Source organism: Syngnathus floridae, chromosome 17 (assembly GCF_059516105.1).
Source record: "Syngnathus floridae isolate MCC-2025c chromosome 17, RoL_Sflo_1.0, whole genome shotgun sequence".
NCBI classification, from domain to species: Eukaryota; Metazoa; Chordata; class Actinopteri; order Syngnathiformes; family Syngnathidae; genus Syngnathus; species Syngnathus floridae.
The window spans coordinates 3,688,282-3,712,500 of record NC_142429.1 but is presented as its reverse complement, the minus strand read 5'-3'; the positions used below and the strand labels follow the sequence as shown (position 1 = coordinate 3,712,500).

General features: G+C 45.5%; 1 pseudogene; it reads right to left on the bottom strand.

Moving 5' to 3' along the window:
* Positions 1–3,824: 3,824 nt before the first annotated feature.
* On the bottom strand, positions 3,825–3,944 carry LOC148383254 (5S ribosomal RNA; annotated as a pseudogene).
* Between the last annotated feature and the right edge of the window lie 20,275 nt (positions 3,945–24,219).

The window sequence follows — 24,219 nt, the reverse complement described above, 5'->3', positions numbered from 1 at the left end:
AAGTGCTCAGAAATTTATCAGATCATAAAGTTATAAAAACCTTTCTCATCACCACTTATCAAAAATGTCTACTTATGTCTTTTTTATTGATTTGGTGTGTAGGTATAATTATATGCTTAAAATGCTTCTTTTATTTATTTAAGATGTAAATATACTTGTCTGCTTATGTACTTTATTCAATGAGGTTTGAGCATATCTGTTTTTGTAGCTAGGCAGGACTTTTTGTATTTTGACCCCATTTCCTGCAGTGGAAGAAAAAAACAAAAGAAAAGCTTACAGCACCTGGTATTCCCAGGCGGTCTCGCATCCAAGTACTAAGCAGGCCCGACCCTGCTTAGCTTCCGAGATCGGCGTTCTCAGGGTTTCCGACGGCTCCCAACCAGGGAGGGGGGTCGGCGACGTTTCAGGAGGTAGCGGTCCGAGCGCCTTTAATGTCGCCGCTTCAAAGTCCAGAACGCCACAAAACCCACTTCTGTCGATGTTCACCGAGACCTGGTTGACTGACAACGTTCCGGACTCTGCCGTGCATCTGGAGCGGCTAGCGTGCTATCGGGCGGACCGTGGTATTGTACGAGGGGGGAAAGTCGCGAGGAGGTGGAATATGCGTCTACATCCGAGAAGAATGGTGCCGGGCCTCTGTGGTGGTATGTAAGCACTGCTCGCCACTTGCGGAGTTTGTGATCATCAAGTGCCGTCCTTTTTACCTGCCGAGGGAATTTACCGCGATTCTGCTAGTCGCGGTGTACATCCCGCCTTCCAACAACGAAGGCGACAGGATCGCGGCACTTGGTGAACTGTACCAGGCTGTCAGTGAACAACAGACAGCGCACCCTGACGGTTTCACCATCTTCGCTGGAGACTTTAATCATGCCAACCTGAAGTCTGTTTTCCCGAGGCTTCACCAGCATGTTACTTTTCCGACACGTGGAGACAGCTTCCTGGACCTAGTCTACTCTGCGCTTAAGGGAGCTTTCAAAGCCACCCCCCTCCCCCATCTTGGGCTTTCTGACCATCTCACCGTTTTGCTTTTGCCCGCCTACAGACAATTGGTAAAGGCATCCAGGCCGGTTCGGAGGCGGGTTCGGGTGTGGCCTGAGGGTGCCTCCGATGCACTTCGTGACTGCTTCGACACCACTGACTGGGGCTTGTTTAAGCAGGCGGACACCTACAACGATCGGACGGACATAGAGGAGTATACTGATGTTTCCTCTTACATCGCGGAGAGCATCGATGATGTGACTCGCTCAAAATCCGTCGTCACTCGCGCGAACTGGAAGCCGTGGCTGACAGGGGCTGCCCTCAGACTGCTGAGGGCCAGGGACAAGGCTTTCAGAGCGGGGGATGAGACTGGCTTGAGGACAGCGAGGGCCGACCTGTCCCGGGGCATCAAAGAAGCGAAAAAGGCGTTCTCGTGCAAGGTCTCCACCCACTCCAAGGACAGCAAGGACGCACGGAGCCTTTGGCAGGGCATTCAGACCATCACGGACTACAAGCCCGCGCCGAGGAGCTGTGAGGGCGACGTCCGTCTGCTGAACGATCTTAACCGCTTCTTTGCTCGCTTCGACGCCCAGAACAGCACTTGCCCGCTGAAGACCACTCCCCCCCCCACACGAGCAGCCCCTGCGCCTCTCTGCCGACGGAGTGAGGAGGGCGCTTGCCGCTATTGACACCCGTAAGGCGGCGGGCCCTGACAACATCCCGGGTCGAGTGCTGAAAGACTGCGCTGGGGAGCTGTCGGGTGTCTTCACAGACATCTTTAACGTTTCCCTGCAGCAGGCCATCGTCCCCTCGTGTTTCAAGGCTGCCACCATCGTTCCTGTGCCGAAGAAACATGCACCGTCCTGCTTCAATGACTACCGCCCCGTGGCACTGACGCCCATCATCATGAAGTGCTTTGAGCGGCTTGTCATGGAGCACATCAAATCCGTTCTCCCCCCCACCATTGACCCTTTCCAGTTTGCGTACCGTGCCAAACGGTCCTCTGAGGATGCCATCTGCTCTGCCCTCCACTCGGCCCTCACCCACCTGGAGAGAAAGGACTCATATGTGAGATTGCTGTTTGTGGACTTCAGCTCTGCCTTCAACACCATTGTGCCGCAGCGACTCATCTGCAAACTCGACGAGCTGGGCCTCAGTACCTCCCTCTGCAACTGGCTACTGGACTTCCTCTGTCAGAAGCCTCAGGTGGTGCGTGTTGGCGACAAAATCTCCGCCAGCATCACGCTGAGCACGGGGGCCCCCCAGGGCTGCGTGCTCAGTCCATTGCTCTTCACCCTGCTGACGCATGACTGCACTGCGACCTACAGCGACAACCGCATAGTGAAGTTTGCTGACGACACGACTCTGGTGGGTCTCATCACGAAGGGCGACGAGACTCGGTACAGGTCGGAAATTGACCTTCTGACCACGTGGTGCAGGGACAACAACCTCCTGCTGAACGTAGACAAGACCAAGGAAATCGTTGTTGACTTCCGGAAGGGTCACACAAAACACCTGCCGCTGATCATCGACGGTGCTGTGGTGGAGAGGGTGAGCTGCACCAAGTTCCTGGGGGTGCACATCAGTGAGGACCTCTCTTGGTCCGCAAACACCGCGTCACTGGCAAAGAAAGCTCAGCGTCACCTGTACTTCCTGCGGAAGCTCAGGCGTGCATGTGCTCCTCAGGCAGTCCTGTCTACCTTCTACCGTGGCACCATTGAGAGCGTCCTCACCAGTTGCATCGCTGTCTGGGGTGGTAGCTCCACTGAACGGAACTTGAAGGCCCTGCAGCGCATAGGGAGTACGGCCGGTAAGATTATTGGTGCTTCGCTCCCCTCCCTGAAGGACATTTACACCTCTCATCTCGCCCGCAAGCCAACCACGATTGCGAGTGATGTGAGTCACCCAGCTCACTCTTTGTTTGACCTTCTGCCCTCTGGGAAGAGGTACAGGAGCCTGCGCTCCCGCATCACCAGACTCGCCAACAGCTTCTTTCTCCAGGCTGTTAGGACCCTGAACTCGCTACCCCCTTCTGCGTAGCGTGTGGCACTGTTGCGCTGTTTTCTGGAATGTCTGCTGTACGCTCACTTGCTCCTCTTATTTATTTATTTGTTGTGTTATTTATTCATTATTTATTCAGCACGCTGTTGTTTACTTGTTACTTGATTGTCTATTGTGGGCCGTGTCTTGTCACCGTGGGATAGCGGGGAACGAAATTTCGGTTTCTTTGTGTGTCTTTGGCACGTGGAGAAATTGACAATAAAGCTTTGGTATTCCCAGGCGGTCTCCCATCCAAGTACTAACCAGGCCCGACCCAGCTTAGATCTTCCAAGATCGGACGAGATCGGGCGTTCTAAGGGTAGTATGGCCGTAAGCCATTCTTGTTCTCGAAATATTGCAATTTATAGACACAATCGCCCCTGGAAAGCTGGCGTTCCATGGAAACATGGCTTTAATGAAAAGTTACTCGCAGCCTTTTATGTGGTAGCACGAATTTGCCATTGCGACCTGCATTTTGCTGTATCAAAGTAAATGTCATGAAAAGTGGAAAAACCCTACATGGAAGCGCAATGTGCTGTTTTGGGTTCTTTTACAAATAAAGACTGCTGCTTTGAGTTCGCATGGAGCCAGCCTCTTTATTCCCTGTACATAGTCTGCTCTCTAGCTGTTAAAGACGTGAACTACAATGCTATGGATGACACCACACTTTATAGGTTTGAAACTCGGGTTATAGTTTCAATGTCGGAGGTAAAACTCGGCTTGCAGTTTCCGAATGCCATACGTTGTAAAAATTGTGTTGTAAAAATTTGCTTTAACGATTGAAGTGGACGGAAAAAAAAAAAAAAAGTTTACAGCACCTGGTATTCCCAGGCGGTCTCCCATCCAAGTACTAATGAGGCCCGACTCTGCTTAGCTTCCAGAGATCGGACGAGATCGGGCGTTCTCAGGGTAGTATGGTCGTAAGCCGTTGATAGTCTCGAAATATTGCAATTTATAGACACAATCGTCCCTGAAAACGAGCGTTTCATGGAAACATGGCTTTAATGAAAAGTTACTGACAGCTTTTTATGTGGTAGCACGAATTTGCCATTGCGACCTGCATTTTGCTGTATCAAAGTAAATGTCATGAAAAGTGGAAAAACCCTACTGGGAAGCGCAATGTGCTGTTTTGGGTTCTTTTACAAATAAAGACTGCTGCTTTGAGTTTGCATGGAGCCAGCCTCTTTATTCACTGTACATAGTCTGCTTTCTAGCGGTTAAAGACGTGAACTACAATGCTATGGATGACACCACACAATATAGGTTTGAAACTCGGGTTATAGTTTAAAGGTCAGAGTTAAAACTCGGCTTGCAGTTTCCGAATGCCATACGTGGTAAAAATTGTGTTGTAAAATTTTGCTTTAACAATTGAAGTGGAAGAAGAAGAAAAAAGCTTACAGCACCTGGTATTCCCAGGCGGTCTCCCATCCAAGTACTAACCAGGCCCGACCCTGCTTCCGAGATCAGACGACGTGCGCGAGTGTGCTGGCCGCTGGAAGTCGAATAAGGCTCCGCGATCTCTTCCGCGGTGCTTATAAAGTGCCAATCCGCTCGGTTGGAGCTATTTCCGGCCACTGCGCATGCGCACGGCCTCCCGGTGGTGCCGGGCGGCGTAGTTAATGAGTGCACCGGCCGCTGGAAGTCGAATGAGGCTCTGCGATCTCCTCCGCGGTGCTAATAAAGTGCCGATCCGCTCGGCTGGAGCTATTTTCGGCCACTGCGCATGCGCACGGCCTCCCGGATGTGCCGGGTGGCGTGCGCGAGCTCACCGGCTGCTGGAAGTCGAATGAGGCTCCGCGATCTCATCCGCGGTGCTCATAAAGTGCCGATCCGCTCGGCCGGAGCTTTTTTCGGCCACCCGGTGCCTGCGCACGGCCTCCCGGCTGTTACTTATAATTCCCCATTCATTCTTAATGGCAGTTTCAACACGAGCCATTTCCCTGCGTCGGTTCGAATTTTACATGTGTCACATTGGGCGTCTCACCATTACACAAACTCACACGATACTGGCTGCAGTTTTTTTCGTTATAAACATTTATCGTTTTTGCATAATTACTACATTTGTGGTATAAAATTACGCATTCATTCTCAATGGCGCATTCAATATGAACATTCATCACATTAAACAAATTCCACCACTTCATAATAGGAAACTGATTAGCTCAGTTGGTAGAGCAAGCGTATTCTAACATGTGTTGTTTCCCCGTGTGGATTCGAAGCTCAAGTAGTCTGTCATTACACAATGCTTATCATTTGTAACTATTGTCATTTTCCCATTTATTTCATAATAATTACTATAATAATCCCAACTTTCAACTGTTCATCTTTTGCCTACATATTTCACAACTTCCCACTTACCAAAAATTCCAAATTTTCAAATTTGAAATTCAATCAAATTCTCTACAATTTTGTTTTTCTGCTCTAATTTCTACATTTTCAACCGATTCAACCATTCCAACTTTCAACTAATCATCTTTTGCCTACCGATTCCACAACTTCCCACTTACCAAAAATTCCAAATTTGAAATTCAACCAAATTCTCAAAAATTTTGTTTTTCTACTCTAATTTCTACATTTTTCAACCGATTCAACCATTCCAATTTTCAACTGTTCATCTTTTGCCTACCTATTCCACAACTTCCCACTTACCAAAAATTCCCAATTTGAAATTCAGCCAAATTCTCCAACATTTTGTTTTTCTACTCTAGTTTCTACATTGTTCAACCGATTCAACCCGTTGAAACTTTCAACTGTTCAACTTTGGCGCACCTCTACCTATAACTTCCCACTTACCAAAAATTCCAAATTTGAAATTCAACCAAATTTTCCCAAATTTCGTATTACACATCTATTTTCCACATTTCTCAAGTAATTCAACTCATTTCAACATCATTCGGCATCATTCCCTAAGAAGTTATTCAAAGTCTTCGCCTTCACAGCAATTTCTCCAGAAATTGCATTTTCTAGTTCTTTATGAGATTAACCCTGGGTCCGTTAAGATGAATTTATACTATCTTCAAATTGGACTTAGTCAAATTTTAAGCTCAAAGACAGGCTAGGAGATGCAGACCTCGGTGCAGGAGAGAAGAGCCATCTTTAGGGCGTCGTCATCTACATTCTTTAGGCCAGCCTGTTCTTTTAAACAGAATTCTGATTTTGGAACAAGGAGAACTGATCACTCGACTTTTCCACCAAACAGCATTTTAGACCTCTAGCCTCTTACCCTTTTTTTTACTATATTTTTGAGTTTTCAACCGAGAAAACTTCGAGACTGAATAATTTTTGCTGTATTGAAAATGGTGAGTGGAAATTATTGTTAGTTGTTCGAACAATTGAAACTTGTAATTCTCTTTCTTGCTTATTCATTAAATTTCTACTTTATAATCTTTTATTTTTAATTAATGATGATTTTGATCTTTTATGCTTTAAATGTCTTTTTTTTTCTCTATCATAGTCATACTTTAAACCATTCAGTTCTTTTTTAAATGAAGACAGCTGTCAAGGATTAAACATGAGGGAGTGTCAGAATCTGGTTCAAAACCGTTCACTTAAGCTCAGCTAGTGTGAGTGTACACTAGTGAAAATAAACGAGTTCCCGCGGTCTTAACGAAGACAGCTAAACTATTCCGAGCGGATAACAAAAGCAACAATCTTAATAGGAAAGGAGAGCCGCTGAAACGGCCGTGATCGAGGAGATCCTGGGTCTCGACAAAGTAGTTACTCAACCCTTGGGTTTCTTTGATTTCAGCGGGACTGGCGTCCGGAAATGACGGAATTAATCTAACAATAGATTAGTTACCTGAACAGCGGTTAGACTCGGAACGAATCTTCTTTCCGTACCGGCTTAAACCAATTCTCGTCTCCCCTACAGACTGCGTTACTGCAGAGGGGCTAAAGTACAGAATTTTACCCTTTAAACGGAGAGCCGGTCACTTACATCAGATAAGTGCACGATTGACAATATCCCGACATAGACACGTCCACCGAGAAACCCCTAAATAGGTCGGGTGTCTTTGAAAATTTCACTGACTGTCAGGTATTTTCAGAAACTAGAATTCTGCTCCCACCTTCTTGTCAGACTTTGCTCACCTTTCCTTTTTGGGTGACTCGGTGGAGATGATCTTTTTACAATGAGCAAGATGTATCCACGTCTTTCTTTCGGCGAATTTTACTGCTGTTGGCATAGTCAGCAGCACCTGATAAGGACCTTCCCACTTCGGTGAATGCCAGTGCTTTCTTTTTATGCTGCGTATCAGGATCCAATCTCCTGGAGACACCAAATCCTGTTGAGAGGAAACACAATCCCCCGACTCCGGTAATTTTAATTCCTCTCTTTTTTCCAACGTTTTCCGCATGTAATCCTCCAGATTTGCCTCATTGTCCAATTCCCATTGGGTTGTAAAGAGAGGCAGTTTAAACGGTCTGCCAAACAAGATCTCATAGGGTGTTAACCCTGAGGGACCTTTTATATTAATGTACAATTTGACCAAATCTACACATTGAGCCCATGGCCACTTAGTTTCTTCCATACACTCTTCCAACCTGTTTTTTATTGTTCTGTTCATCCTCTCCGCGAGACCCATGGACTGAGGATGATAAGAACAATGGGTCCTAATATTTATGCAAAACATCTGTCCTATTCTATCTATTATTTTGTTTAAAAAATGGGTCCCATTGTCACTGTAAATGGCTTCGGGTATCATGTATCTGGGTATAATGTCTTTGCATAATTATTTTGCTACTGATAGCGCATCTGGTTGCTTTGTTGGAAATATTTCGACCCATTTCAAAAACGCATCTATTATTACAAGATAATATTTCTTTCTTTCACATTTACTTAATTCAATAAAATCCATATGGATTCGTTGGAACGGATATGTAGCCCAAGGAAATTGTCCCCGCTTTGGGCGCAAATTTCCCTGCGGATTATGTCGAGCACAGACCATGCAAGCTCTGCAAATATTTTTTGAAAACAAATTAAAACCAAACGTCACATAGTGTCTAGCAATTTGTTCCACCATCCCCGCTGTCAAAGAATGAAACAAATGTTAGCTGCAAGATTTAAATTCACCATTCTAAACTTTGTCTTGTTTGAAAAGAAATATGGCATTCTGTCTGTGCCTTTGAATGTGGTGTAATTTAATTTGGCTGTTGTCTGTCTATTCCACTTCGTGCCTTGTGGCACATAAAGCCTTCACAGAGGGCTTCCACTTGTCACGGTCAGCTGCTGCAGTCCTCGCTTCGGACCATGACTTCCATCCTGCTTCTTTACTTTCTTTCTCGACAGTACGCTTCCAGGTTGTCTTCGGTCTTCCTTTCCTTCTTTTTCCTTCTGGTGCCCAGGTCATGGCTGTGTTGCAGTCATTGTTGTGGTCCTGCTGTAGTATGTGTCCAATCATTTTCTATCGACGCATCCTAACTTCCTCACTCAATGGCTCCATTTCAGCTCTTTCGAGTAGGTCTTTAGTGCTGATGTGGTCTTGCCAATGTATGCGGAGTTTTATTCGTAGGCATCGGTTGTGCATCAACTGCCTTGCTGTCTCCTTTATTTATTTTCCATGTTTCACATCCATACAGCAGTACTGGCACTACCAGTGTCTTATAAAGCTTTAGCTTGGTTCTTCTTGATATGTCATTGGAGCTCCAGTTCTTTTTAAGTTTGATAAATGCACCTCTTGCTTTTGACAGCCTGTTCTTCAGATCTTTCATACCGCCTCCCTCTTTACATACTATTGCTCCCAAGTAAGAACTGGTCTACATCTTCAATATCTTGGTCGTTAATATTGATTTATGTTATTTATATATTCCTGTTGTTTTGCATTTCTCCTCATTGTTTTTGTCTTTTGTGTATAGATCTTGAGTCCTACTCGCTTGGGTTCTGCATCCATTCAGGTTGTTTTATTCTGCATATGATGTTTTGTAGAGCAGAGTAACGCTATATCATCTGCAAAGCCCAAATCAAGTTTTGATGTCAGCTTCCATTTAATTCCATTTACTCCCTCTTGAACTGTTCTTCTCATAATCCAGTCCATCACAATTAAAAACAAGAACCCTGACTTATTGCATCCTTGCTTTATGCCGGTTTTGATGTTGAACCATTCACATACTTCCCCTTGGTCTTCTACCGCACACTGGAAGTTTTCATAAAATCGTCTGACCATTCTCACAATCTTCTCCGGAATTCCATACTTCTTCATTATGATCCACAGGCTTTCGTGATGTACAGAGTCGAAGGCTTTTTCAAAGTCTACGAAGTTTAAGTATAGTGTTGCCTGCCACTCATTTACCTGTCCAATTATGTTTCTCAATATGTAGACTTGGTCTGTTGTTGCCCTACCTGTTCTGTAACCTGCTTGTTCCTTTCTCAGCCTGCAATCGATTCCATTCTTTATTCGATCTACTATAATCCTGCCCAGTGTCTTTCCCACTATGGAGAGCAGGGTTATGCCTCTTGAGTTTTTGCATTCTTTGAGATTTCCCTTCTTCGCTAGTTTGATGATTAGTCCTCTCTTCCACTTTGTTGGGATCTTCTCATGTTTCCATGTTTTCTGTAACAGTTGGTGTACCTTCATTGCTGAAAACTCTACATCTGCTTTTAATAATTCGGCTGTGATGGAGTCAATTACTGCTGCCTTGCCATTCTGCAGTCTTTTTATTGTTTCTTTGGCTTCACTTAGTGTTGATTCATTTACCGTGATCTCTTCAATTCTGTTGCTGAATTCACATTCGTCTTCTTCAGTTATTGGGTTTTCTGGCTCTGTTCTATTTGACACTTCTTTGAAGTGTTCCGTCCATCTCATCTTAATTGCATCCCTTCCACTAAAGAGGTTGTTAGAGTGGTGCTCACTAACTTATTTGCAAGAACCACACGGGAGACAGTATGCCCTTTTGACACTTGCAAGTGGAGAAAACGTTCGTCACTTGTCATACAGTGATGTTCGAACGAAGTCTGACTTTGGATTCTTGCAAGAGAGTATTTATTGAGAGAAAAGAGGATGGGGGTGAGAGTGGAAAGTTTCACTTGCAATGTCCTCCATCCATTTCCTTTTGTCTGCTTTTATACTTCTCTTCACCTCTTTGTTCTTCTCTGCATACTTCTCTTTTAGCTGCTTCTTGATTTTTTCGGAATGTGTTTGCAGGATCTTCATATTTATTTCTTCTCTTTGCTCTACGAGGATCCATGATTCCTCACTTATCCATGGCTTCTTCTTTCCGTGGTGTACCCAATAATGCCTCCGCTACTTCTATGTATGCCCTCTCCATTACTTGGAAGTCACGCTCTACCTCTTCATCTCCTGCTCCTCCTCGCTCTTCCCCTTCCAGTACTTCGTACCTGTTTCTTAGACGGATAGTGAAGGTCTTTAACATGTTTTCGTTCTTCAGTTTTGCAATGTCATACTTGATTCTAGTGTTTTTCCTTTCTTTTTGTCGTCTCTTCAGTCTTAGCTTAATTGTTGTACATACAAGATAGTGGTCACTTCCAGTGTATGCAGACCTGTGTACTCTTGTATCATTCACTGAGTTCCTAGATCGTTTATTGATGAGTGTGTGATCAATCTGATTCTTGGTCTTCCCATCTGGAGATACCCACGTTGCTTTGTTAATGTCTTTATGTAGAAACAGCGTACCTGTTATGACTAGTTCGTTCATGTCACACATTTCGCACAGCCTTTCTCCGTTGTTATTCAGCCTTCCAAGTCCGTGCTTGCCCATGACCCTGTCGTAATCTTGGTGTCCATCTCCTACTTTGGCATTTATGTCTCCTGTTACAATCAACATGTCATGTTTGTTCCTGCTATCTAGTACATCTTGCAGTCTCGTGTAGAATTTGTCCTTTCCTTGCTCTTCTGCATCTTCTGCGGGTGTGTATAATCATTAACTTAATGTGTTGGGAGTGGTACCTGGCTTGAATGATTCTTTCGTTCACTGGAGTCCAGTCAATCAGGGCTCTTGCTGCTGCTTTCGACACGAGTATGCCTACGCCTTATCTATGGTTGTCGTCGTCTCTTCGTGAGTAGAGGATGGTTTGTCTTTCTGCCAGTTCCACTCACCATTGTCCTGTCCAGTGTATTTCGCTGATACCCATGATGTCCATTCCTCTGTTGGTCATTTCTCTTCAAGACGTCATGTGTTTAAAGCTGCTGCCACAATGGAGGACTCCTCAGTCAGCATCTAGGACTATGCTGGCTACGTGACCGGAGACATCAACACGTGTTGATAACATCGTGCCCACTCTTCAGGTGAGGAAGTTCCCCAACCAGAAGCTCTGGATAAACAGCCAGGTACGTCACATGCTGCGTGCTCGTTCTCTCACATTCAGATCAGGTGATGAGGCAGAGTACAAAACTGCAAAGTACGGACTGAGAAAGGCCATCACAGCTGCCAAGAAGCAGTACAGAGATGCTGGACGGCTTCTATTCCACTGTGGATGTGGCAGGGCCTCCAGCACATCACAGACTACAGGACCTCCACCAGCATCATCGGCCACACAGACAGCCTACCGGATGACCTCAACAACTTCTACACCTGCTTTGAGACCTCCAACCCCAACACAGACAGGCACACACACACCCAGACCGCCCGACCCCAGACCTCCCCCCCACCAACAGTTTCATCACGCCAGGTATGCAGAACCCTAAGGAAGATCAACCCCCGCAAAGCAGCAGGACCAGACAACATCCCTGGGCGGGCCCTCGGAGCATGCGCCAACGAGCTGGCAGATGTTCTCACCTCCATCTTCAACCTTTCACTCAGCCAGAGCGTCGTCCCCACCGATTTCAAATCCACAACCATCGTCCCCCTCCCCAAAAAGAGCCCGCCCACCTGCATGAATGACTACAGGACAGCAGCACTCACTCCTATCATCATGAAGTGCTTTGAAAGAACAGTGCTGCCCCATGTCCAGAGCAGCATACCAGACTCCCTGGACCCCCTGCAGTATGCCTATCGGCCAAAAAGGTCCGCCTCAGACGCCATCGCTGCTGCTCTTCATCACTGCCACTCCCACTTTGAAAATGAGGATGCGTACCTCAGGATGCTCTTTGTTAGCTACAGTTCTGCTTTCAACATGGTCATCCCCACAAACTCATCCATAAACTGTCCCCACTCGGTCTTCACCCCAACCTCTGTGACTGGCTCCTGGATTTTCTGACTGGCAGGCCTCAGTCTGTCAGGATTGGAAACAGGACTTCAGCCAGTATCATCACCAACATTGGTACCCCACAGGGATGCTTGCTCAGCCCCATCCTCTACACCTTGTTCACCCATGACTGCGTTGCCTCCCACAAAGACAACATCATCCTGAAGTTCGCAGATGACACCGCAGTGATTGGACGCATCACTGGCAGAGACGAGGCGGGCTACAAGAGAGAGGTGGACAGCCTTGTGTCATGGTCTGAAGAAAACAACCTCACCTTCAACACGGACAAAACGAAGGAGATGATAGTGGACGTGAGGAAGAAAAGGGGACCTCACCAGCCACTTTTCATTCGACAGATTGAAGTTGAGAGGGTGAGCAGCTTCAAATACCTGGGTGTCCATCTCAGTGACGGCCTCACCTGGACACTCAACACACACAGCTGGTCAAAAAGGCTCAACAGCGGCTGTATTTCCTGAGGAGGCTTAGGAAGTTTGGAATGTCCCCCAAGATCCTCAGCAACTTCTACAGCTGCTGCATCCAGAGCATCATGACCAGCTGCATCTCCGCGTGGTACGGCAGCTGTACTGCTGCGGACCGCAAGTGATTGCAGAGAGTGGTGAGGACGGCAGAGAAAAAAATCACCCTGACTCCGCAGCCCTCTCTACAGAGTATCCACCACCGTAGGGTCCACAGGAGAGCGGCATCCATCCTTAAAGACCAACATGGACTGTTCACACTTCTCCCCACAGGCCGGAGGTACAGAAGTGTAAAATGTTGTTGGGTCTAAATACGATTAGACATTAAATCACTCGCTGGAATGAAGAGGAGAAGACAACCAGAACTGGTTTACTCGCGAGGAGAACGATAGAGAAAGCAATCTCAGTTACAACCTCCATCAGTTCTGAGTCCTTCCTCCACGTGCCCCTCTTTTTAATGTTATGGTTGCCCTGGTTACAGAGGCGTTGCTACACTAAAGGGAGGGGGAATTGTGTCTGTAGCAACGCTGATTAGCAAAAGAATGTAGTGTGGTGTGAATTAGCACTTCGCTGTTGGCTCGTGACCCCCCGCAGAGGCCATCCCCAGCCGTCTTCCCTCACAGTTGGCTGACTCGTCCTCGACTGTGGTCAAATACCTTGAAGCACGTTGATTGCCGCTTTGCTGTGGAACAAATGCAACTAGACCTTTGCTAACAAAGTCAAAGTCAAAAAAGTCAAAGTCAGCTTTATTGTCAATTTCTCCACATGCCAAAGACACACAAAGAAACCGAAATTTCGTTCCCCCCTATCCCACGGTGACAAGACATGGCTCACAACAGACAAACAGTAAACAAGTATAACAAAAGCGTGCTGAATAAATAATGAATAAATAATACAACAATAAATAAATAAATAATTAATTAAGAGGAGCGTAAAAACGCGTACAGCAGACATTCCCGAAAATAGCGCAACAGTGCCGCACGCTACGCAGAAGGGGGTAGCGAGTTCAGGGCCCTAACAGCCTGGAGAAAGAAGCTGTTGGCGAGTCTGGTGGTGCGGGAGCGCAGGCTCCTGTACCTCTTCCCAGAGGGCAGAAGGTCAAACAAGGAGTGAGCCGGGTGACTCACATCTCTGGCAATCGAGGTTGCCTTGCGGGCGAGATGGGAGGTGTAAATGTCCTTCAGGGAGGGAAGCGAAGCACCAATAATCTTACCAGCCGTATTCACTATGCGCTGCAGGGCCTTCAAGTTCTGTTCAGTGCAGTTACCACCCCAGACAGCGATGCAACTGGTGAGGACGCTCTCAATGGTGCCACGGTAGAATGTAGACAGGACTGCCTGAGGAGCACATGCACGCCTGAGCTTCCGCAGGAAATACAGGCGGCGCTGAGCTTTCTTTGCCAGTGACGAGGTGTTCGCGGACCAGGAGAGGTCCTCACTGATGTGCACCCCCAGGAACTTGGTGCAGCTCACCCTCTCCACCACAGCACCGTCGATGATCAGCGGCAGGTGTGTTGTGTGACCCTTCCGGAAGTCCACAATGATTTCCTTGGTCTTACTGACGTTCAGCAGGAGGTTGTTGTCCCTGCACCACGTGGTCAGAAGGTCAACTTCCGACCTGTACCGAGTCTCATCGCCCTTCGTGATGAGACCCACCAGAGTCGTGTCGTCAGCAAACTTCACTATGCGGGTGTCGCTGTAGGTCGCAGTGCAGTCATGCGTCAGCAGGGTGAAGAGCAATGGACTGAGCACGCAGCCCTGGGGGGCCCCCGTGCTCAGCGTGATGCTGGCGGAGATTTTGTCGCCAACACGCACCACCTGAGGCCTCTGACAGAGGAAGTCCAGTATCCAGTTGCAGAGGGAGGTACTGAGGCCCAGCTCGTCGAGTTTGGAGATGAGTCGCTGCGGCACAATGGTGTTGAAGGCAGAGCTGAAGTCCACAAACAGCAACCTCACATATGAGTCCTTTCTCTCCAGGTGGGTGAGGGCCGAGTGGAGGGCAGAGCAGATGGCATCCTCAGAGGACCGCTTGGCACGGTACGCAAACTGGAAAGGGTCAATGGTGGGGGGGAGAACGGACTTGATGTGCTCCAAGACCAGCCGCTCAAAGCACTTCATGATGATGGGCGTCAGTGCCACAGGGCGGTAGTCATTGAAGCAGGACGGTGCAGGTTTCTTCGGCACAGGAACGATGGTGGCAGCCTTGAAACACGAGGGGACGATGGCCTGCTGCAGGGAAACGTTAAAGATGTCTGTGAAGACACCCGACAGCTCCCCAGCGCAGTCCTTCAGCGCTCGACCCGGGATGTTGTCAGGGCCCGCCGCCTTACGGGTGTCAATAGCGGCAAGCGCCCTCCTCACACCGTCGGCAGAGAGGCGCAGGGGCTGCTCGTGTGGGGGGGGAGTGGTCTTCAGCGGGCAAGTGCTGTTCTGGGCGTCGAAGCGAGCAAAGAAGCGGTTCAGATCGTTCAGCAGGCGGACGTCGCCCTCACAGCTCCTCGGCGCGGGCTTGTAGTCTGTGATGGTCTGAATGCCCCGCCAAAGGCTACGTGCGTCCTTGCTGTCCTTGAAATGGGTGGAGACCTTGCACGAGAACGCCTTCTTCGCTTCTTTGATGCCTCGGGACAGGTCGGCCCTCGCTGTCCTCAAGCCAGCCTCATCCCCTGCTCTGAAAGCCTTGTCCCTGGCCCTCAACAGTCTGAGGACAGCCCCCGTCAGCCACGGTCAGCCACAGCTTCCAGTTCGCGCGAGTGACGACGGATTTCGAGCAAGTCACATCATCGATGCACTTCGTGATGTAAGAGGTAACAGAGTCAGTATATTCCTCTATGTCCGTCCAATCGTTGTAGGTGGCTGCCTGCTTAAACAACTTTATCTACTTGGTAAATTAACACATAATAATAATAAGTAACTTGTCCTAAACACTTCAACACACATTAAACAAACGTGAGGTAACCGGTATGCAGTTCCTTAAACAAACATTGAGTAAATATGGGATAACTTTTATGCAACTACTTCTAACTGTATGTAACCCTTAACAAAGAAAAACAGGTCTGATAAACTACAATCTATGAACCAAACCTACATCTAAATGAAAAGGAATGAAGTTCCTGTGAATCAAACAAAGAACATGTCACCTATGCAAATAAGCCCTGCTCATTGTTAGTGAAGGCCTCTTACGGGAACCAAAACACACAGACAACATAAGGACAGGAAGGATACAAATGGCTGACAGGGATCAAAAGACATCCCTATCACTAAAAAGGAAGAACCTAGATAAAAGGAAAGATAAACTCGTAAAGGCGAGGCCTCCAGGTCTGGCAGGCCAAAGCTTCACTTAAAATTATTCCAACATTTCCCCCTGTTTATCACATATTTGCTCAATTTTTACATCACCAAAAACACCCACTTCACTCGATTTTCAGTTGTCGGATCACAGGTGTGAGAAATATATTTACACTAAAAAGGATAAATGTTGCATCATCATCATTCGGAAACACACAGATCTGGGAAAAAGTCTGTAAACTCAAGTGCAAAAATTTCATCTTCATCGTTATCATCAACATGTTGGCGTTCAGACATTAGGCATACCCGGGCCATCTTGTCTTCCATGGGCGATATTGCTGTAGTGATGAGACGATTAAACAGAGCACGCAGACATGGAATACAACAACATCCACACAAGGTGAGTATAGCAGTAAATACTGCAACTGATATTATAATTGAGGACACAAGTGCTTTATACTTCCCAAAGGCATGCATCCAGTTGTCCCACATTGATGTGTCCACACCAGAGTGCTCTTTCATCCTCGTGTTGAGGGATCGCAGGCCTGCAATGGCCTTTGTCAGGCTCCCATCAGGGGCGGTGTTGTTGGGGATAAAGGTACAGCACTGTTCTCCGAACATTGCACAGACCCCTCCTTTCTCAGACAACAACATACCAAGAGCAATGCGATTCTGGAAGGCCATTAGGGAAGTCGTGGCTAGCTGTTCATGCACTGCCTCAAGCGCCGCTTGTGTCCATTTGCCCAATTTTTGCACGTTGTAATGGATGTAATTTATCCTGTCTACGTTTTTGTTTATCGTACACCACCAACAAATGGAAGACTCCCATCTTGCTGCAATTTGGTCAATTAATTCTTATTAATCAGGAACTCCTCTGGGGACTCTAATTGCATCAATTAAAGTCAGATCATCGTCGCCTCTCAAATTTAAAGAAATTTTGATTTTTACCAGCTTTTCCCCAGATCTTGGCGTGTCGATACATATACAATTTTGCTTGACTACATTCTCTAGAAGCAATGGTTTCTTTTCTTTTCCTCAACGGATATTATATAGAACGCTCTGTTGCACATTTCACAATCAGTAGACGTGACAGATTTCACACAATCTTTGGTCAATGGTAATGGTACAACATAAAGGTCGCAAACCCATACACGACATATTCAATTTTTTCTTTTCTTTTTTTTTTCTTTTTCTCTCTGGTTTGCAGCTTGTTTTGCCATTAGCAATCAATCGTTTCTTTTACCAGTTACTCTTATAGGTAGTTACCTGAAACCAATTATCAAACATTCATTTTAGAGATATTAATTGCATTCTTTAACTTCTACAGCTGTTGTTGCCAAAGTATTATTTCGTTACATAACATTTTTGCCACTGTTAAGGCATTCAGTATTTATTTTGAAGCCAATTCAATCCATTTTGAGAATGCATCTATTATGACCAGGCATTATAACCCTGTGGATTGAGTTTAGCACATGGTAAACAAGCTCTACAATTTTTTTTATTTTTTTTTTTATAAATGTTTTGAATATGAATCAAATCCATATGTTGTATAAAGCCGACTGAACTGCCCTTTCATCCCCCCTGTTGAGCCATGTGTCAACATCACGTGACAACTTCATGGCTCAATATTGCTGCCCATATGTATCGGTTCATTTGCATGGGCAGATAATATTGCTGCCCATTTGCATCGGAAGTTTTTCTTTCTCAAAGTGACAAACCAATCCACCAATCGGAAAAAAAATCAACAAAATAACTGCCAGTGAATTAATATAATAGTTAATTGTTGTTGTTTCTTAACTTTAACTAGCTCAATCGCTCTCTTATTCTCAGATTTTAAATTTAGCTTTGAAATGTCGTTATTACATAATTTTTCTTCATCCAATTCCAGAAAGCAAGTTCTTTCCATCTCTCAAATTTTGTTTCATCAAGGCTAGGCATTAATGCAGTGTGGACCAGTTTCTGCCCATAAACAAATTGCTTGCTTTTCTTTACTTCCTATTTTTTCAAAATTGATTTTGTTTTGCGGTGCAAATCAGATAAAATTATTTTGTGCACCTACGTATATTAGCCAATTTCATTCTTTTAACACATAACACTGACAGCACACAGACAACACAAAAACAGCAGAGACACAGATCATAAACAATACCAACAAACAACGCTGCGCAAACGTCATCCTCTATTTTGACGTTTTGGTTATACCTTTTTTTTTTTTTTTTTTCTCATCAGTGCCTTTTATCCTTCATGCTAATGTTGTCACATCTTCCTTAAGCATCACCCTGCTTCAAACATTCTCTGAGAAACTCACACTTTCCCTGCCTCGCCCACAGCCATAGCACCCCCCGTGCGAGGGGGGGACGCGGCATCAATGTTGATTGGTCACAGGCTGGCCATTTCCTTCAACAATCATGATGCCGGCCCACCGCCCACACGAGCATAGCACAGGCGTACGCGCACAGCCCCGACCCGCGACTACGCGCGAGCGCAGGCACGCTTGTCAGTCTCACCCTCTCAAAGGGCAGGCCAACTTTGCTGTTGCCCCCTTTCATCATGTTCACATACAACATCTTTCACTGTCTTCTACACAACATTTGCTGTCTCTTATTTTCATCCTATCAAGCCACCGTTCTAGTCACTTTCTGCCACACACGTCTTATTTTGTCTACTGCCACACACTGCTCATCTTAGGTTCTCCAACCAACTTAAGCACACCATCATCCACTTCTCAATTACCCTATTATTGCTCAACAGCCTCCTGAACATTCTCCATTACTGATTTCTTCCATAGGACACACATCTCACTCACACACACACACATATACACAACATTCATGAGGATCCTCTGCGCACACGCGCACACACACACATCAGCACAAGAGGATGATGCACAACATATAAAACAACATAGAGCGTACTAAGAACACCTTTTTGCTCATCTTATTTGTCAGATTTATTCTCTATTTTAGTTTCAGGAGCTATTTGTAATTCTGTTCCATTTATTTTGCAAATTTTAACTTCAGTGTTTCTTTATCTTACTTTATCCTTTTAACACAAATATCTCCTGTATATTTAAGCTAATTTCTCTTTAATTTTGGCTGCCAGGTCCCCACTTTATTACATGAGAATCTGATTTATTTTGATCTTGTACTAGTCATTATTGTTTTGTTTATATGGACAATTGTGTGCCATGTGGCCCTTTTCTCCACAATTCCAACATTCACGTTCACTATAAGGTACAAATCCTCTCCCGTGGCCCTTGGAGCCTCCTCTATTAGTGGCTCCTCGCCCCCTCTGACCTTTCCACCCTCTGCCTGTATCTTGGTAGAAAGTGTCACTGTCCTCATCTACCAAAAAAATGTCTTTTGTCGCTTTCACTTGTTTCTGTTTTTCTTTGACTACTTTTTCTGCATGGAGGGCGTGATTTATGTATTCCTCCAAAGTTCCGGTGTTCATGCCTATATAATGTTTGATCACCCAGCCTTGTATTGCTGGCCTGGACCCTGCGTGGATGGCTTTTTTTAATTGCTGTTGATAAGCACCTTGAGGCGCAATATCTTCCACCAGCCCACTGTGTGTTTTAAACACTTTTGTCATGCGCACTCGATACTCGTCAAAGGCTTCATTATCATTTTGTTTTGTTCTCCCTATCTCTGTATAATTTGCTCTCATTCTATATCTGTTGCGTACCCGGTTAATCAGCCCTTCCATTTGATTAATTAATTCTGGGCTATTATAGGGTAAGGGTTGACCCCGAGCATTTATGGGTGCCCACTCTCCTCTGACCAAATGCCACTCTGGGCCCAAAGCAGTCATCCAGACTTGTTGGACTTCAGTCCCATTCAAACTATAAGATCTCCTCAAGTCTTCCATTCCTGTACAGAACTGTTCCACATCCTCCCTATAAGAAACTACCCCTTCTAATGCTTTCCTTATATCATCCATTGTCCATGTTCTGTAAACCATTACCACCCTGGGGTGTACTTGTTCATTTCTTGGGTCATAATTTGGGTTGGCCACTTGTATCATTGGATACAGTGGCATATCTGGAGTTAATTCGGAATTTTCAACAGTTGCCTCTTCAGCAACTGGGGCTGAAGACCCAGGTTTGGTTCCAGGGATCAATGGATAGTTTGCTCCCATTTCCTTTGACCAATCCATTTCTATTGGGTTTTTCTGTCTGGTGGCTCTGTCTGTTAACCCATAAGGGGGGGGGGGTGACCCCTCTTTTGCACCAGTGTCGGGTATTTGTGGATACAACTTCTCTATGACCTTATGTTTTGAAGTTGTAGCATGTGCTTTCCCTACGCGCTTCTCTACTTCCTCTACACCTCCCCCTTCTTCTCTAGCTCTCTGTAAATTTTGATTATCTCTTGCCTGCCTACTATTAGGCCCAGTCTCATCATCTTCCTTCCTACAATACAGTGCCTTTTCCACTTTCTCTTTTTCTCCCCTCTCTCTCTCTCCTGCTACTTTGAGCCAAAACACCACATCCTCATCTCCTTCTTTTTTCATTTTTCTAGGGTCTCTCTTTGTTTTCTCTTTTATGGCGCCTCTAAGTTCTATCAATTTGGTTGTTTTTAGTTGTCCCTCAAATTTATATTTCTTAACCCATTTATCGAGGTTTTTAAGTCGGTCGGGATCCTGCCTTTCAATTATTTTCCAATCTTTACATTTAAGATTATCTCGGATATTATTTTTACTCTTCCCGTTCCCCATTTTAATCAATTTGGTCCCAACTGTAAAACCATAGGGGTTTCTAAAGTCGGGTGTTTCCAGTGGGATAACGAAAAGATCCTGTGGTGATTCTCACTTCTACCAGCGTTCTGGTGGAGAATCCTTGCCTATTGCGTCCACAGAACCACGTTATGTGTTCCCCACTGCTTTAATATGGAATACTGTATCTAGTGATACTTATTCCCATTCACACTCTCAATCACTCAGTATTACGGACTTTTAGACGGAAATTTCATTTTCAGCTTTTCTGTGGCTCCGCAACCTACTACTTGGACATCCACTGTCCTAGACGGAATTTCAGTTATGCAGGGTCTGTGGACTTCCGTTGTCCTACTTACACACCTAGGGTTTTACAGGGCATGACGAGCCCTCGGCCGCACCACACTTTTAAACAAAACAAACTCACCCTCTGGTTCTCTTCACCTCTGCACCTCGGACTGCCTTCAACCCTTAGATCCCAGCCGACGAGCAGACAGCCAGCCCTTGAAAAGGATGTAGGACCCCACCTAGGGAGGTCCTGCCGCGCGCGGTCTTTCTGGATCTCTGCTGCCGTCCGCTGGAATCCTCAGGTGTGTTGGCATCCGGCTCGAAGGACCAATTAAATGTTGGGTCTAAATACGATTAGACATTAAATCACTCGCTGGAATGAAGAGGAGAAGACAACCAGAACTGGTTTACTCGCGAGGAGAACGATAGAGAAAGCAATCTCAGTTACAACCTCCATCAGTTCTGAGTCCTTCCTCCACGTGCCCCTCTTTTTAATGTTATGGTTGCCCTGGTTACAGAGGCGTTGCTACACTAAAGGGAGGGGGAATTGTGTCTGTAGCAACGCTGATTAGCAAAAGAATGTAGTGTGGTGTGAATTAGCACTTCGCTGTTGGCTCGTGACCCCCCGCAGAGGCCATCCCCAGCCGTCTTCCCTCACAGTTGGCTGACTCGTCCTCGACTGTGGTCAAATACCTTGAAGCACGTTGATTGCCGCTTTGCTGTGGAACAAATGCAACTAGACCTTTGCTAACTTCATCTACTTGGTAAATTAACACATAATAATAATAAGTAACTTGTCCTAAACACTTCAACACACATTAAACAAACGTCAGGTAACCGGTATGCAGTTCCTTAAACAAACATTGAGTAAATATGGGATAACTTTTATGCAACTACTTCTAACTGTATGTAACCCTTAACAAAGAAAAACAGGTCTGATAAACTACAATCTATGAACCAAACCTACATCTAAATGAAAAGGAATGAAGTTCCTGTGAATCAAACAAAGAACATGTCACCTATGCAAATAAGCCCTGCTCATTGTTAGTGAAGGCCTCTTACGGGAACCAAAACACACAGACAACATAAGGACAGGAAGGATACAAATGGCTGACAGGGATCAAAAGACATCCCTATCACTAAAAAGGAAGAACCTAGATAAAAGGAAAGATAAACTCGTAAAGGCGAGGCCTCCAGGTCTGGCAGGCCAAAGCTTCACTTAAAATTATTCCAACAAATGTAAAAGCTCCCGTTTCAAGAACTCTTTCTTTCCCACAGCCATTAGACTCTTAAACAGCTGACCTGATCACAGATCTACCTTAGTCACTGATCTGCACTTTACTGTACACTGTTTACACTCACTTTGTTTTGCACTGCATTCTCCCCTGTTTAACAGTACATTTACTATAACTCTCACAACTGTTGCACAATGCCATTTTTGCATTAGCCTATATTACACATCCCTCACCTTCGTAGTTGTATATACTGTGTATATATTGTGGTGTTTTTTTTTTTTAATATTTTGTATTTTTTTACTTTTTGACCTTCTGTCAGCTTCAAAGTGGTAACTGAATATCTGAATAAGAGAAAAGGATCAGCAGACAAAAAACAAGTGAGGCAGAATATTGATTTTTCTCACGAGGAGTGCGATACAGATTGCTTTCTACAATCTGACTACACTAAAAATCTGTTTACACACTCGCTCTTTTTATTTGGAACACCTTACCCACAGTGTGAGACAATTAGCTCCTGAGGGTGAGGGGTGAGATTGTGGGCTTCGTCTCGTAAGAAAAGAAACAAAAAGTAAGCAATATTCTGAGAGATAAAAAGAGAAAGTGATGTCCTTTAAGGAAGATCAGAAGGTTCATGACGCATCGTTTGATGTGATCTGTTCTGGTGGATGTCATTTTTCTGCTGAGATGTCAGCAGTATCTTGTTTGACACAACCGTCATCTCGCCCCTGACTCAGCCGTAATCCTTCTGTTCTGTTACACAAGATAAGAATAAGCAAGGCAAAGCAGCAAGCATACTGAGCAGTAACATTATGAATAAGTACTCATTAGAGAACGCATGATAACATATATATACAATTTTCCTAACAATTCCCCCCTGTTTATCATAAGTTCTCGGGGACTAACTTATCACCCATATGGCCACTTCAAAAGATTTTCAGTCAAGGGATCACATTTCGCAAGAACTAACTTACACTTGGGAGGAAATTGAGTCTTAATCGTCAAGCCAGAGTCAGGAAACAAATCGGACAGGTTTACCACAATAGATTCGCTGACAGAGTCGTCACTAGAGAAAGAACTCCCGTCGATCGAAAGGTCATCCCTTTGGAGCAACGGAAAAGTCTCAGCTGGTGGAGAGATAGCAGTTGTAATTAGCCTGTTAATTAAGGATCGGAGACAAGGAATGCAACAACATCCACACAGGGTCAAAATGGCAGAGAAAACGGCAATGGAGACCAGGACCGAGGAAACCAGGGTGCGGTACTTTCCGAACACGTTCAACCAGTCGGTCCAAACCTCCATGTTCACCCCACTCTGTTCCTTCATCCTCCCATTCAAGGTCCGCAGACCCTCAAGGGCCCGGGACAGGCTTCCGTCGGCTGCAGTATTATTTGGAATAAATGTGCAACATTGCTCACCAAACATGGCGCAGACACCGCCCTCTTTTGAGAGTAGCATGTCAAGGGCCATTCGATTCTGGAAAGCCATGAGGGAAGTCGCGGCCAGTTGGGAGTGGACCGCCTTGAAACCCGCCTCGGTCCATTTTCCAAGCCTCTGCACGTTGGAATGGATGTAGTTAATCCTGTCAACATTTTTGTTAAGAGTACACCACCAACACAGGGCGGATTCAAAACCAGCTGCTATCTGATTTACCAGCTTATACTCATCCGGTACTCCTCTAGGAACACCAATGGTGTCTATGTAAATTGGATTAGCTGCGCCCTGTCATTCGGCGTTTCGCTTCGTTCTCGGCCAGAATTCGGGCACTACGGACTTAGCAAAAGATGTTAGATCATAAGAGGACATTGGTATCAAATGAACAGGAAACAATAGGGTTACCAAAGCGCAAATTCCAGAGCTGTTTAAAAGCAACCTATCATAAAGTTTGTTACTATTACACCAAAACCAAATATCACTACGAGCAATGGGCAAAAAAGGGGCAGTGACATTGGTCATGGACCCACACCATGGCGTAGGTAGGGCGCCGAGCTTCTAACCGGTACCAGGTAATCTAATGCATGTAAAATTACCCTTAGCTACATCGGACGAAAAAAGGGGTTTATATTTTG